This window comes from Abramis brama (assembly GCF_963993115.1).
Source record: "Abramis brama genome assembly, chromosome: 23".
In the NCBI taxonomy this organism is placed as follows: Eukaryota; Metazoa; Chordata; class Actinopteri; order Cypriniformes; family Leuciscidae; genus Abramis; species Abramis brama.
The window spans coordinates 21003671-21016064 of NC_139985.1; the positions used below are offsets into that span (position 1 = coordinate 21003671).

The 12394-nt window shown below is 40.9% G+C and overlaps 1 long non-coding RNA gene across 1 annotated transcript; it reads left to right on the forward strand.

Annotated features, from left to right (window-relative positions):
- The first annotated feature begins 435 nt into the window (after positions 1–435).
- Positions 436–2247, forward strand: LOC311074797. Its single transcript, XR_014604366.1, has 3 exons — positions 436–542; positions 1743–1768; positions 1842–2247. It is a non-coding gene; the product is annotated as an uncharacterized lncRNA (long non-coding RNA).
- Positions 2248–12394: the final 10147 nt, after the last annotated feature.

Genomic DNA, 12394 nt, shown 5'->3' on the forward strand with positions numbered 1-12394 from the left:
CTGAAGAATTGTGTGACAAACTAATTCACAAACTAAAACATCTTGTTTATATTTATCAAGGTGTCAAGATCAAGATGTTTTACTATATTTTTTGTGTTTTGATATTCCCAAAGGTGACCAGCACAATCCATTTAAAGTTCCGCCAACTTTCCACTTTTGGGCGCCGTGGATAGGCAGAAATACACGCCGGTCAAACAGTGTTCTCAATACGGAATTTGAAAAAGTCCGTCCGGCAAAACCAGCTGAGGTCTGTGAAATTACAGTCTCTGAAGACCGCCTGACAGAGGAGCTGTACAAGCAGAAGGTAAAAATACAGTTAATTATTTGTCCTTTTAGGAGTGATTTACAGGCCATTATTTTACCTGAAAATATGCAGATCCTCACATATTTAATTTTATTTGACAGGTTTGACAGGAAATTATGCAGAGAGTGTGGGTTGGATTCCTCTGGATCGCGAACTGACCTCCTCCTGAGACTGTCCAATGAATTGAAGTCAAGGCACACATATGACAAAGTCTTTCAAAAGATTTGGGCTGCATCAGGTAAGCAAAATGTCACAGTGTACTGTATGTGTAAGATACTATTTTTGTTAAGGTTTTTCACTGGGTGGAATAACTTCAAATTGTGTTACTCTTTGAATATCTGAAAAGTGATTTTACATACACATATCAGTGAGGAAGAAAAACGTTTTAGTTGGATAAACAAAGGTTGTCTTTTTACAGTCTGTTCATTTCTGCCTATTTTCATTTCAGGTGGTTGGGCTGTCATTATGTGCCCGTGTGGGATTGTATACAGTATAAAGTGCAACATTAGAGCTGAAAGCCCACGTGACTTCACAGACATGCTCCTTTCTTGGAAATACATGCCAAATATTGTGATATATGAGAGAACCACAAAGGTTGCCCTTCAAACCATTTGAAGGACGATTAAAGGCTCCAACGGCAGAAAACATAGCACTTGCCAAAGATGGGAAACTAAAGGTGCCACTTTCCTTGGTTGAATTGCAAGAAAGTGGTCCCAGACTGTGATGGCCATCCCATAACTGGTTCAGCAGAGCATTATGCTCTGTATGATCGCTTCCATGAAGATAACACAAAGGATGCCCGTGATGCTTTGCGGAAGCTTGGCCTGGTCCCGCAACTTGCTGGAATAGTCAACAGCCAAGTAGCAGAACAGCTGTTTGCAAAAATGAAAAAAAAAACAATTACTTCTTAAACATGGCTTTACCGTCAACTCATCTGTTTCTCATGAGGAATATCATTCACCACTACAATTGTCACAAAAACAAACAACGATTGGGCGACATAAAAAAGGCTTTCGATACCAAGATAGCTATGAATATCCACAGCCAGGCAGTGTTGGGTAACTTTTCAAATTTGATATGCAAATCTATCACAAATACAGCATATCTGACAATTCACTATTTTGTATAGTTGAAACATGTATATTTATATTTTTAGATATTACAGTATTTATTAAGACTCCTTCCACTGCTTAACCTGGTACATTGGACATTCTTAGACTTGCACTATCACATGACTATTAATGAATTAATATATTGCGATTTTCTACTTTTGATTCAGCAGAAGCCGTGCCCCCGACAGCGGCCCTCGGCACGCCCCCGACAGTGGCCCTCGGCACGCCCCCGACAACGGCCCTCGGCACGCCCCAGACAGCGGCCCTCGGCACGACCCAGGCAGCGGCTATTGACTACTCTTTGACATTTATGCCCTTTGTAAAAGAATGGAATCCTATACAGGACAAACTGGTAAGTTAATTAGTTAAAATAGTTATTGTTTTTCATGTCGCACACTTATAATAATAATATCTATTATTTGCAGCTCAATTATGTGCTGGACACAGGACGGCCTGCAGCGGAAATTATTGTGAAAGAAGGGCCCTTATGTATTACACGTGAAGAATTCTGGAGCTTGGGGTTGCTAAGAGACCTGGATTCTCATGTGAGTACCGGGAAGTTAATAAACACAAGGAAGGAACAGCATTTTTATTCGCTTGTTCACTGATGAGTTTTGATTGTTTCTTGCAGATTGGGAATGCCTGCTTTAAATTAATTCATGAAGCAGCTCAGCAACATGTATGTAACTTTTATTTGAGACTAAAGCTTAAATCTGTGCTGTTAATTTATTCTGTTGTATTGTCTACTTTCAAAGTTGCTGTTTTTTTCCCTCATAGGGCAAAGACATTTATATAGAGGACATGTTCGTTGTTCCTACATGGAAGGATACACAAAGCAACATCACTGCCAACTTTCCAGTGAGAGAATATAAAATATGTATGGTGTCACAAAAATGTAGTACTGCATAATGACAATTTTTTTCATTAATGTTAGGAGGATGTCGACATGAAAGACTTCTTAGTCTTTCCAGGTTGGACCGAGGCAAACGGGCCAGGACACTTCGTTCTCTGTGTAAGGGAATGTTACTGTTACTAGATTAGATACTATATAGTACATGTAGTGGTAATTAATTTGTGGCGCTTTTCCACTGCATGGTACGGTACGGCTCGGTTCGGTACGGCACGCTTTGGCGCTTTTCCACTGCATGGTATGGTACGGCTCGGTTCAGTACGGCTCACTTATGGCGCATTTCCACTGCATGGTACGGTACGGTACGGCTCGCTTTAAATGGTACCACCTCTGTTGAGGTTCCAAGCGTACCGTACCGATACTAAAATGTGACGTGAAAACACTGCAGATCACTGATTGGTCAGACAGAATCATCTCTACCAGCGTCATTGTATTTACGACACGAGACACTAAACCCGCTAGATTTAAATAGCCAGTAGACAACAGCCAACGCTGTAGCACCTGTTTTAAAAGTATTTGCTTCAAAAAAAGAGTATAAACTTCCAAAAAAGAAATGGCTGAATCGTGGTCAGTGGACGAGGTGCACATTCCTCTCGCTGGTTGCCGAGGAGCGGACGGGGAAACACGGAATGAAAAATTCGCATTTAATATGATGATGTCATGGTAGTAGAGACGGCAACTATAACGATCAGTCCCACCCACTTTGAAGCGGTACTAACTGCAGTGGAAAAGCAACCGAACTAAAGCGAGCTGAACCGTGCCGTACTGAGTCGAGTCGTACCACGCAGTGGAAAAGCGAAGCGAGCCGAACCGTTCCGCGCCGAGTCGAACCGTACCGAGCCGAACCGAGCCGTACCATGCAGTGGAAAAGCGCCATTAATTTGGTTTGTTCATGTGTATTCCAAAAAAGTGAACTGCAGCTCTATTCTTTGTCCTAATGACTTTTAAACTCATGTGCATGTCTTTAACCATTATCACATTATAGATCATGAAGCCACTCCTGAGAGAGATCCTCTTTTTAGACTCACAGTACACACTGCATGAGTCTGGGTTTGGTGATGCTGAGTACAGAGCCATTTTTAGGTCCACATTTGAGGCATACTGTTTGCCATGTTCATATAGCAATTTACATTTCATCTACGTTCCTATAGCCTGTACTGATATGTTTCGGCTACGTTCCTATAGCCTGTACTGATATGTTTCGGCTACGTTCCTATAGCCTGTACTGATATGTTTCGGCTATGTTCCTATAGCCTAATGTCTCAGTGGTTGTCACATCTATCTGTTTCAAATCATTTGTATTTTTTTATTGTATAGAGATCTGGCTCAGAAAATTGATCCTGGGAACTGGACCGAGAAGACTGGGCATGATATTGTGGTGAATAATATATTGCATAATTAGATATTCCAATGAAATATGATTGCCCGTAATCTGTATTTCATATACAAGACATGTGACAGAGAAGACAGCAGCTTTGATTTATCAGTCATGTTTCATATATCACTAATCATACCTCATTTTTTTGTTGATTATAGGGCTTGCCACGTCAGATCTGTGGAAATGACTGTGGGATTTTTATTCTTATGGTAAAGTGTAATTTGTGTGTGTGTGTGTGTGTGTGTAAAACCATTTGCATGTTTCTGTCAACATAGTAAATAAAATGTTTTCCTCCTTCTCTGTTTCAGTATACACTTTCCATTGTGACAAGCACAGGGTTTCAATTCCAAGAGGTGAGTTGATTCAAAAAGTTATTATAAGAATGAAATTGATGCTTTAAATGTTTCTTATATACTTACTTGTTTATCTTGAAGTAAAGAGACACATTAAAAACTAAAGACTCTAGTTTGTGGTTCACATCATGAACAAATTTGTTTTTGTGTGTGTTCAAGTTCAGTTATTATATATTATTTTGTAAAATATTTTTTGTGTTCAAGTTCAGTTATTATATATTATTTTGTAAAATATTTTTTGTGTTCAAGTTCAGTTATTATATATTATTTTGTAAAATATTTTGTGTGTTCAAGTTGAGGTGTTATATATTATTTTGTAAAATATACACAATCTACCCCCAGAGTCATCCTTGTCTTCCCTCTGTACTTGAAAATGTGGTCGATCTAGTGACTGAAAAGACTATAACATGATTCCTTGTTTATTTTACTTGAGTTATTATATTATGCTACTTAGACCCAATAATTTCTCAACATTCCTAGGAACCAGGTTTAATTGCAATAAATAAAGTAGTATTTGGGTGTAATAAAACTGTAAAACTCTAATGTAGTTAAAACTGGATGGGTGGAAATACTGCCTGGCACAACTAGGGTCCTGGAAATGCGTTCCTGGGACTGCGGTTCTCCGACTCGGTAGGTGGCGCTGTCACAAAAAACTAGGGTCCTAGAAATGCGGTCCTGAAAATGCAGCCTCCGGAACTGCAGACAGATAATATTGATATGATCTGAGGTGGCAAGTTCATAGCAGATCTCCACATTTATCAGTGAGGCATGAGCATCAGCTGTGGTCACAATATGGTCTAACCAAGATGTTGTGTTCCACGCATCACTAACATAGGTAAAACTTGAGTCAGGCAACAAAGCAATGCTCGATAGAATTAAATTAGACTCATTACAGAACTGCTGTAAGTGTGTTGCAAATAAAGATTTGCTATCTGACATGTCAGCATTAAAATCACCCATAACATAGACACAAGATGAACTATTCTCCTCTATGAATAAAAGCTAACCTGTTCAAAAATTCATCCTCATGCTCATGTATGATTTAGTGTTAATAATTAAGCGAAAAACAGATATTTCAAGTCTCCCTCTACAATTACAAATTATTCTGTCTCAACAGGTGCACCTGTGGGCACTGCAGCTCACTGTCCCTGGTAGAGAATGTCTGTTGTAGGGAGATACCCAAGGTATAGCTATGAAATATGACAAGACCAGAGTGTTAAGTCCAGTTAATTCATTTAATAAGTACTATACACAAAACCAAACCAGGGTTCATACAGATAAATAGGTAAACAAAAATAAACAAATTAAACAAAATAAAATAAAGGTACAAAATAAAGTGCAGCAGATGCAATGACTGGAAACTTTAACCATTGAAAGGTTACTATGACAATTCAAACAGATTGTCCACCTCATGAATATGATTGACCTGAAGAATGAAAGCTGTATCATATACTTGGATATTTATGAACAATATCACACTCATAGCCATGCAAAATGGTTCTAAAGCTTCTGCCTATCTGATAAAGATATAATTTTGTGTGAAATGTTTGCTTTATCAATAAAATTAAACACTAATTTCACATAATATTGTCTTTCAATAATTAAAGTTCCATTTCATAAATCATAAATTTCAAGTAAAATTCAAGTACTTCAAGCATTTTAAGCACCTTGTACGAACCCTGAAAAAACACACAACCTCCACATACCAAATATTAAATAAATCATCCTAACAAAGTAGTAATAAACATTCTCATGTTGTAGGTAGTACACAGGTGTGACCAGATTGGTGGAGTGGGCTGTGTAACAGCACATCTAGGCTTTGAGCCAGTAGCACTAAACCCCTATGTGTTACAAGCTGTATATGGCACTTACGTCCAGTTATATGGTGAAATGGAAGAGACAGTTACAAACAGGTTAGTTCCAGGAAGAAAGGTTAAATTTTATATAAATAAATATAAAAAATAAATGTATATAAAAATAAATAATGAAATAATTTATTAAAAAAAAATTATCCTCCACTTCAACATACATGTGCACCACCTGTCTTTCAGCGCTTATAGACACCTTGCATATCACAATGTCGTTAGGTGGTGTTGGGGGTACCTTGGCCAACACGTTCGGGTGGTCATACCTTCATGTGTTGTGACACGGATCAGGGAAGAGTTTCCTGAAGAAGGACCATACAGAGGTTTCCTTCCCCCACTGCATTTTTGAATATTTTTTGAATATATAATATATATATTTTTTATAATATAAAAATAAAATAAAAACGAATTATAAAGAAGCATTTTTGACTGGAGTTACACACTACACAATTTTTTTTTTTTAAATCAGCTACAAACCTCAAAATGAATATGTACCAACTTATTTCTGCCCTCTTTAGTCTAAATTTGAATCAGTAGCGCTTACACACTGGACTCCCACCAAAAAAAAAAAAAGAAAAAAAAAGTGCAAACCATTTTTCTTGAATGTTGTAGATGACAGACAGGTGTGTCCAAGCTGGCAGAGTGGGTATAACATCCATACCAAGCTTTAAATAGCTCTTTACCTTGTGTTTGATGAAGCTGTCTATTGAACTTATTGGTGACTACAGTGTTGAAAAGCAAGAACCAGTGTTAAAAAGGCTGATTCCATAAAGAAGAGAATTTGCTTGGTGGGGGATACCAAGAGCAACCTGTACAAGTGATCATAACTTCATGTGCTGTTTCACGATTAGAGATTATCACAGACCTCATGTGTTTTTAAAGAACCTTGACCTGTGTCTGCTCACTGCCTCCTTGTCGGGCCGAATAAACTGAGCACACAGTTTTTCTTGTACAGCCATTTGTCCAGAGAAGTCTAAAAAGCTCCAGCAGTTTATCTTCATAAACAATGTACTTAGTCACTTTGTGGGGTAATACTTCACTGGAGACTATGTAAAAGAAAAAAAAGTTAAAACAAATTTAAATAAAAGCATAAATAATCAGAATTTGGTTACGTAATGTGTATGTATCAGAAATAACTTAATGACAATCAATCAAAAGTATTTAAAAACAAGTAATAGCTAAATTAGAACATTCAAATATAGCCTAACTGAAAAACCTAACGGGACTAAACGCATTACCTTGCACAGTTCATGGTGCTCTCACTTCCATCTTGATGGTAGCTGGAGTCATCAGTGGACACCTCACATCTTTTCCTCTTTATTGGTGTAGAGGTTGCCCCGGGACACTCTGTGAAAGGCTCCATCAGTGTGCCTGTGTCACACGACACACTCCTGTTAGGCATTCTGGCCTGGGTGGCTGCACAAATTAATAATAGATTTGTTATCAATAAGCAGCGAAAGTACAAAACAAAATTATATAATCTTGACTATATGATGAAACATTCAAAAGCTCCATAGTATTCAAAATCACCTTTGCTTGTCCTCATGGGCTTCATGATGGGCTTCATGTTAGCCTGCACACCTGCAGTTCCCTTTCGAAAGCTACAATCGATGATGCGCTGCTCAGCGCATTGGGAACATATTTTATCGTGACCAGCTGTGAATATTGTGTATAACACGTCAATGAAATTGACCCGGAGGTAATATAGCCTCGGTCGGTGACGTCATCGGCGCGCCCCGCGACACGAGGCTATAAGTAGATGAGCCACAGGTGCATCGTCAGGTCTTTTGTCTTCAGACCATTACTGTGCATGTGTGAACATCAAAACTCTCTCTCTACCTTTTTATCTGCTACAGATCTTTGCTAGGATTTAGTTTATTCAGGCAGTGTGCAGAAAATTTCTCATTTCTCAAGTCTTTTTCTCTCTCGTTACATCAAAGAGTTTAAAAAGTAAAAAAAAGTGGAGAAATGAGCCATCAAAACAATAAGTGTTGTGTTCCTCCATGCTCCCGTCACATGTCAGAACTGGATACACACACTTACTGCTTTGTTTGTTTGGGAAAGAACATGCTGCCCTTGCATTTGAGCATGGTATTGCGAGCACAGTGGAATGTTCACAGTTAAAGTGCTTCGCGTTCGCTTTGCTTATTTCAAAGGGGTAGCGCCCATAATGATTGTGGGGCTGAGAAGCGAGAGATGGTGTGTCCCTATCGCTCACTCTCTCTCCAGATCGCGATGTCCTTTTGCCTGACTATCAAAGTGTGCCTCGGCGCTTCTTCGGCTCAGGCAGAGGACATTGAATCTCGTGGGTTTGTCGCCTCCGAGCGTTTCTCCCGTGATGATAAAAGGAGATCGCTCGTGGCGATCGCTCGTGCAGTGGCCAGATTACTCTGATCACAAAAAGAGTCCCATAAAACACAGTCTATAAATAAATAAAGATTGTAAATATTTGTGTCTTGTGTCCGAGCCATTCTACTATCTGGGTCACGAGTGAACGCTGGCGCGCTTGGCTGCCGCTACTCGCCGGCTTTCTCTGCTTGTTTTGTTTTTCTCAGTACGTTTGTTTTGTGTTTTGTGCGCTCCGTCAATCCAAAATGCAGACACTGGACTGAGCCCTATTTCCCTGGAGGCTATTTCGTGCTGGATAACGTTTTAACTACTGGATTACACTTTGTGTTTTGTGTGACACTTCAAGTTACTTCAAACGGCAGACACTGGACTGAGCCCAGTTTCCCTGGAGGTTTATCTCATGCTGGATTACTGGCTACCGGATCAACGTTTGCTACTGTCACCCGGCCCTGTCACGCATATTGATTAGTACCTAAATGTGGAATTATTATAAATCATTCATCTTGGATTGCTGACTCGAGCAAGACTGCTAGCTAAGTGTTTGCCAAACCGACGGGCAGCTGCTGTGCCTCCCCTTTCCCTGTTTTGCTTATGCGAGCCCTCTCAGGAGTGATCCACTAACACTGTTCGCTGGTAAGTCTCTGCTTGCTTGTTCGAGTTTGCTTGAGTTTTGCCTATTTGAACTGTTGTCGCTACTCTTTGGTTTGGCTACCTCCGTTGCTGTTCCCTTGAGTGCAAAAGTGGTTGCCCTGTTGGCTAACGTATTGAGTTTACAGAGGCTGGGTTGAGTGTGTGGCTGTTTGCTGTTGTGTTTGGTAACGTTATGCTTGTTTGGACTGAGCCAGATGGTGCTCAAATCATACCCCCTCCTAATGCATGTAACAATCGTGACGCTGCTCTGGTCTCTTGTCTATGGGCCAGACTGCTTATACTACAGAGAGCCTAATCACTCGAACGGGCACCTCTTTGAATCCGATATGGCATTAAGATACTCGTCATCCTATCTCCATTGCCTTGGAAACAAAGTTTACAAAATTCCAGATGTTCTCCGCGCGCACCAACATCTCGGTCTGCTGCGTCGTCCCAAATATTTACACAGGGGCTCTGGTCGGAAGTTTGCTCGCTACAACCACACTAACAACATCGATTCACTATGGAGTCTGTCTCGTAGAGAGACGCGGCCTGCTGCGGGGCGAACTGCCGACGTTGAGAACCTACACGCCATAAAACTGTTAAAAGCCTCCTCAGACTACCCTACTTTCAGAAATACCCAGTTTGGTCTGCTTAATGTGCGGTCTCTGAACAAGAAAGCAACTTTTATTAATGATGTCATTACTGATGCTGGTATTGATTTATTTTGTTTGACTGAAACTTGGCAGATACCAAATGATTTTATTACATTGAATGAAGCTATCCCCTCTGGTTATGAGTTTGTTGCTAAGCCACGTTTCACTGGCCGGGGTGGTGGCCTTGCTGTGATCTTCCGCTCATGCTATAGGGTTCTATCAGTGCCTGTCCAGGATTATTTATCGTTTGAATGTCTTGCTCTGAAATTCACTGGTGGGGCACCGCTCCTGTTATTACTTGTTTATCGACCTCCAAAAATGTCTTCTGCTTTTATTAACGAGTTTTCAGAGTTACTCTCATCTGTCAGTCCTATGTACTCATCCATCCTGGTGCTTGGTGATTTCAATATACATGTTGATTCTGGAAACTGTAATTTTGCTGAACACTTTTTAAACCTGCTGGACTGTTTCGATCTCACTCAGCATGTCGACTTCCCTACCCATTCAAAAAGCCATATATTAGATCTTGTCTGCACTGCTGGCATCATGCCAACTCACGTATGTCCCAAAGATCTTTTTGTGTCCGACCATAGAGCCATTATGTTCAAACTTGCTGTTCCTGAGCCTCTCCATTGCCAACGTCCCTCTCGTTCCATCACATATAGGAACACAAAGAACATTAACTCAGCTGCCCTCTTAGACACTCTAAATTCAAAACTCAGCTCAGAGTCATTGGATGTCTGTACTGATGACTTAGTCCTGATGTACAATACACATCTTGCTGACTCCCTCAATCTTCTTGCACCCCTGAAGACACGCCATGTCTCCTTTACTCAGTCTGCCCCATGGTTTACACCGGAGCTTCGTAAAATAAAGGCGGCTGGACGTCAGCTGGAGCGACTTAGTCGGAAGACTGGCCTAACGGTTCATGCCCTGGCTTACATTGACCATGTCACTACTTACAAAGAGTCTCTTAACCGGGCTAAAACCCTGTATTACACCTCCATCATAGACAAAGGTCGTCATAATCCGAGAGCCCTCTTTTCCACTATTAACAAGCTAACCCAACCGAATAAATCTTTTCCACTTACCCCATCCACTGAACTCTGTTGTGAATTTCTGGTTTTCTTTAACAGTAAAATTAATTTGATATACCAACAGCTTCAAACAACTCACTCCCCCCAAGATGACGCCCCCCCTTTCCCCTCCCCCTGTGCTACACTAAACAGGTCCTTCTCTGCCTTTACACCTGTTGACGAACGGGATGTTCATGACCTTGTCAGTAAGTCTAGGCCTACCACCTGCCTCTTTGACCCTATGCCAACTGCACTGATTAAGGTCTGCCTTCCTGCCATCTCACCCCTCCTGGTACAAATAATAAACTCCTCCCTTTATTCGGGCTCTGTTCCTGTGCTTCTCAAAAAGGCAGCTATCACCCCTGTTTTGAAAAGGCCAGGAGCAGCCGCTGAGGATTATATGAACTATCGGCCCATTTCTAACCTACCTTTCCTTGCAAAACTCCTTGAACGCTCGGTTGCAAAACAGCTCCAAGAGTACCTAAATTGTCATGGTCTTTGGGAGAAGTTTCAGTCAGGATTCAGGGCCATGCACAGTACTGAGACTGCCCTTGTTAAGGTAGTCAATGACCTACTATTGGCTGCTGACTCTGGCCATGTCAGTATTCTTATTCTCCTTGACCTCACAGCTGCCTTTGACACTATCTGCCACAATCTCCTACTTTCTCGATTGGAGGCGTTACTCGGTATCACTGGTGTTCCACTGTCTTGGTTCAAATCATACCTTACTGACAGACAACAGTTTGTTTCGATTGGGAATTACAGATCTCCAAATTCAACCCTGTCACATGGTGTCCCCCAGGGTTCCGTTCTCGGCCCCCTGCTCTTCACAATCTACATCCTTCCCCTTGGCCAGATAATACAACACTATGGTCTCAATTTTCATTGCTATGCTGACGACACACAGATTTACATTCACACCAAACCCGCCAATATACTATCATTATCCAATCTGGTTCATTGCTTAAACGCCATAAACAACTGGATGACTCAAAATTTTCTCAAACTCAATCAAGACAAGACAGAGGCTATTCTTATTTCCACACCCAACATTCTTAAGAAACTTGAAAATCTGCAGGTATCTATTCCTGACTATTTCACTACAACAAATTCTGAAATTCGAAATCTAGGAGTAATATTTGATCCGACCCTCTCTTTTGAGTCACACATTAAAAATATCACCAGAGCATCTTTCTTCCATCTCAAAAGCATCTCCAAACTCCGCCCCTCCCTCAATTCATCTGCAGCAGAAACACTAATACATGCATTTATAACGTCAAGGCTAGACTACTGCAATGCCTTACTCTACGGCATCCCGGAAAAAACCCTCAATAGGTTGCAGCATGTTAAAAATTCGGCTGCAAGACTACTCACCCGCACACGGCCCTGGGATCACATTACCCCTATCCTTCAGCAATTACACTGGCTCCCTGTCCACTATCGCATACACTACAAAAACCTTCTACTTGTCTATAAATCCCTACATAATCTAGCCCCATCTTACCTATCTGATCTTCTCACCCCATACACGACCTCACGCACCCTTCGTTCTACTGATACATGCCTCTTATACGTCCCCACATCTCGCCTCCGCACCATGGGCGACAGGGCGTTCAGCGTGGTAGGCCCCAAACTGTGGAATGCTCTGCCACTTGAGTTGCGCCAATGCACAGGTTTATCCACTTTTAAAACTAAATTAAAAACCCATCTTTTTAGCCTAGCTTTCCTGCAGTCCCATAATCTGACTTGATTGATCTGATT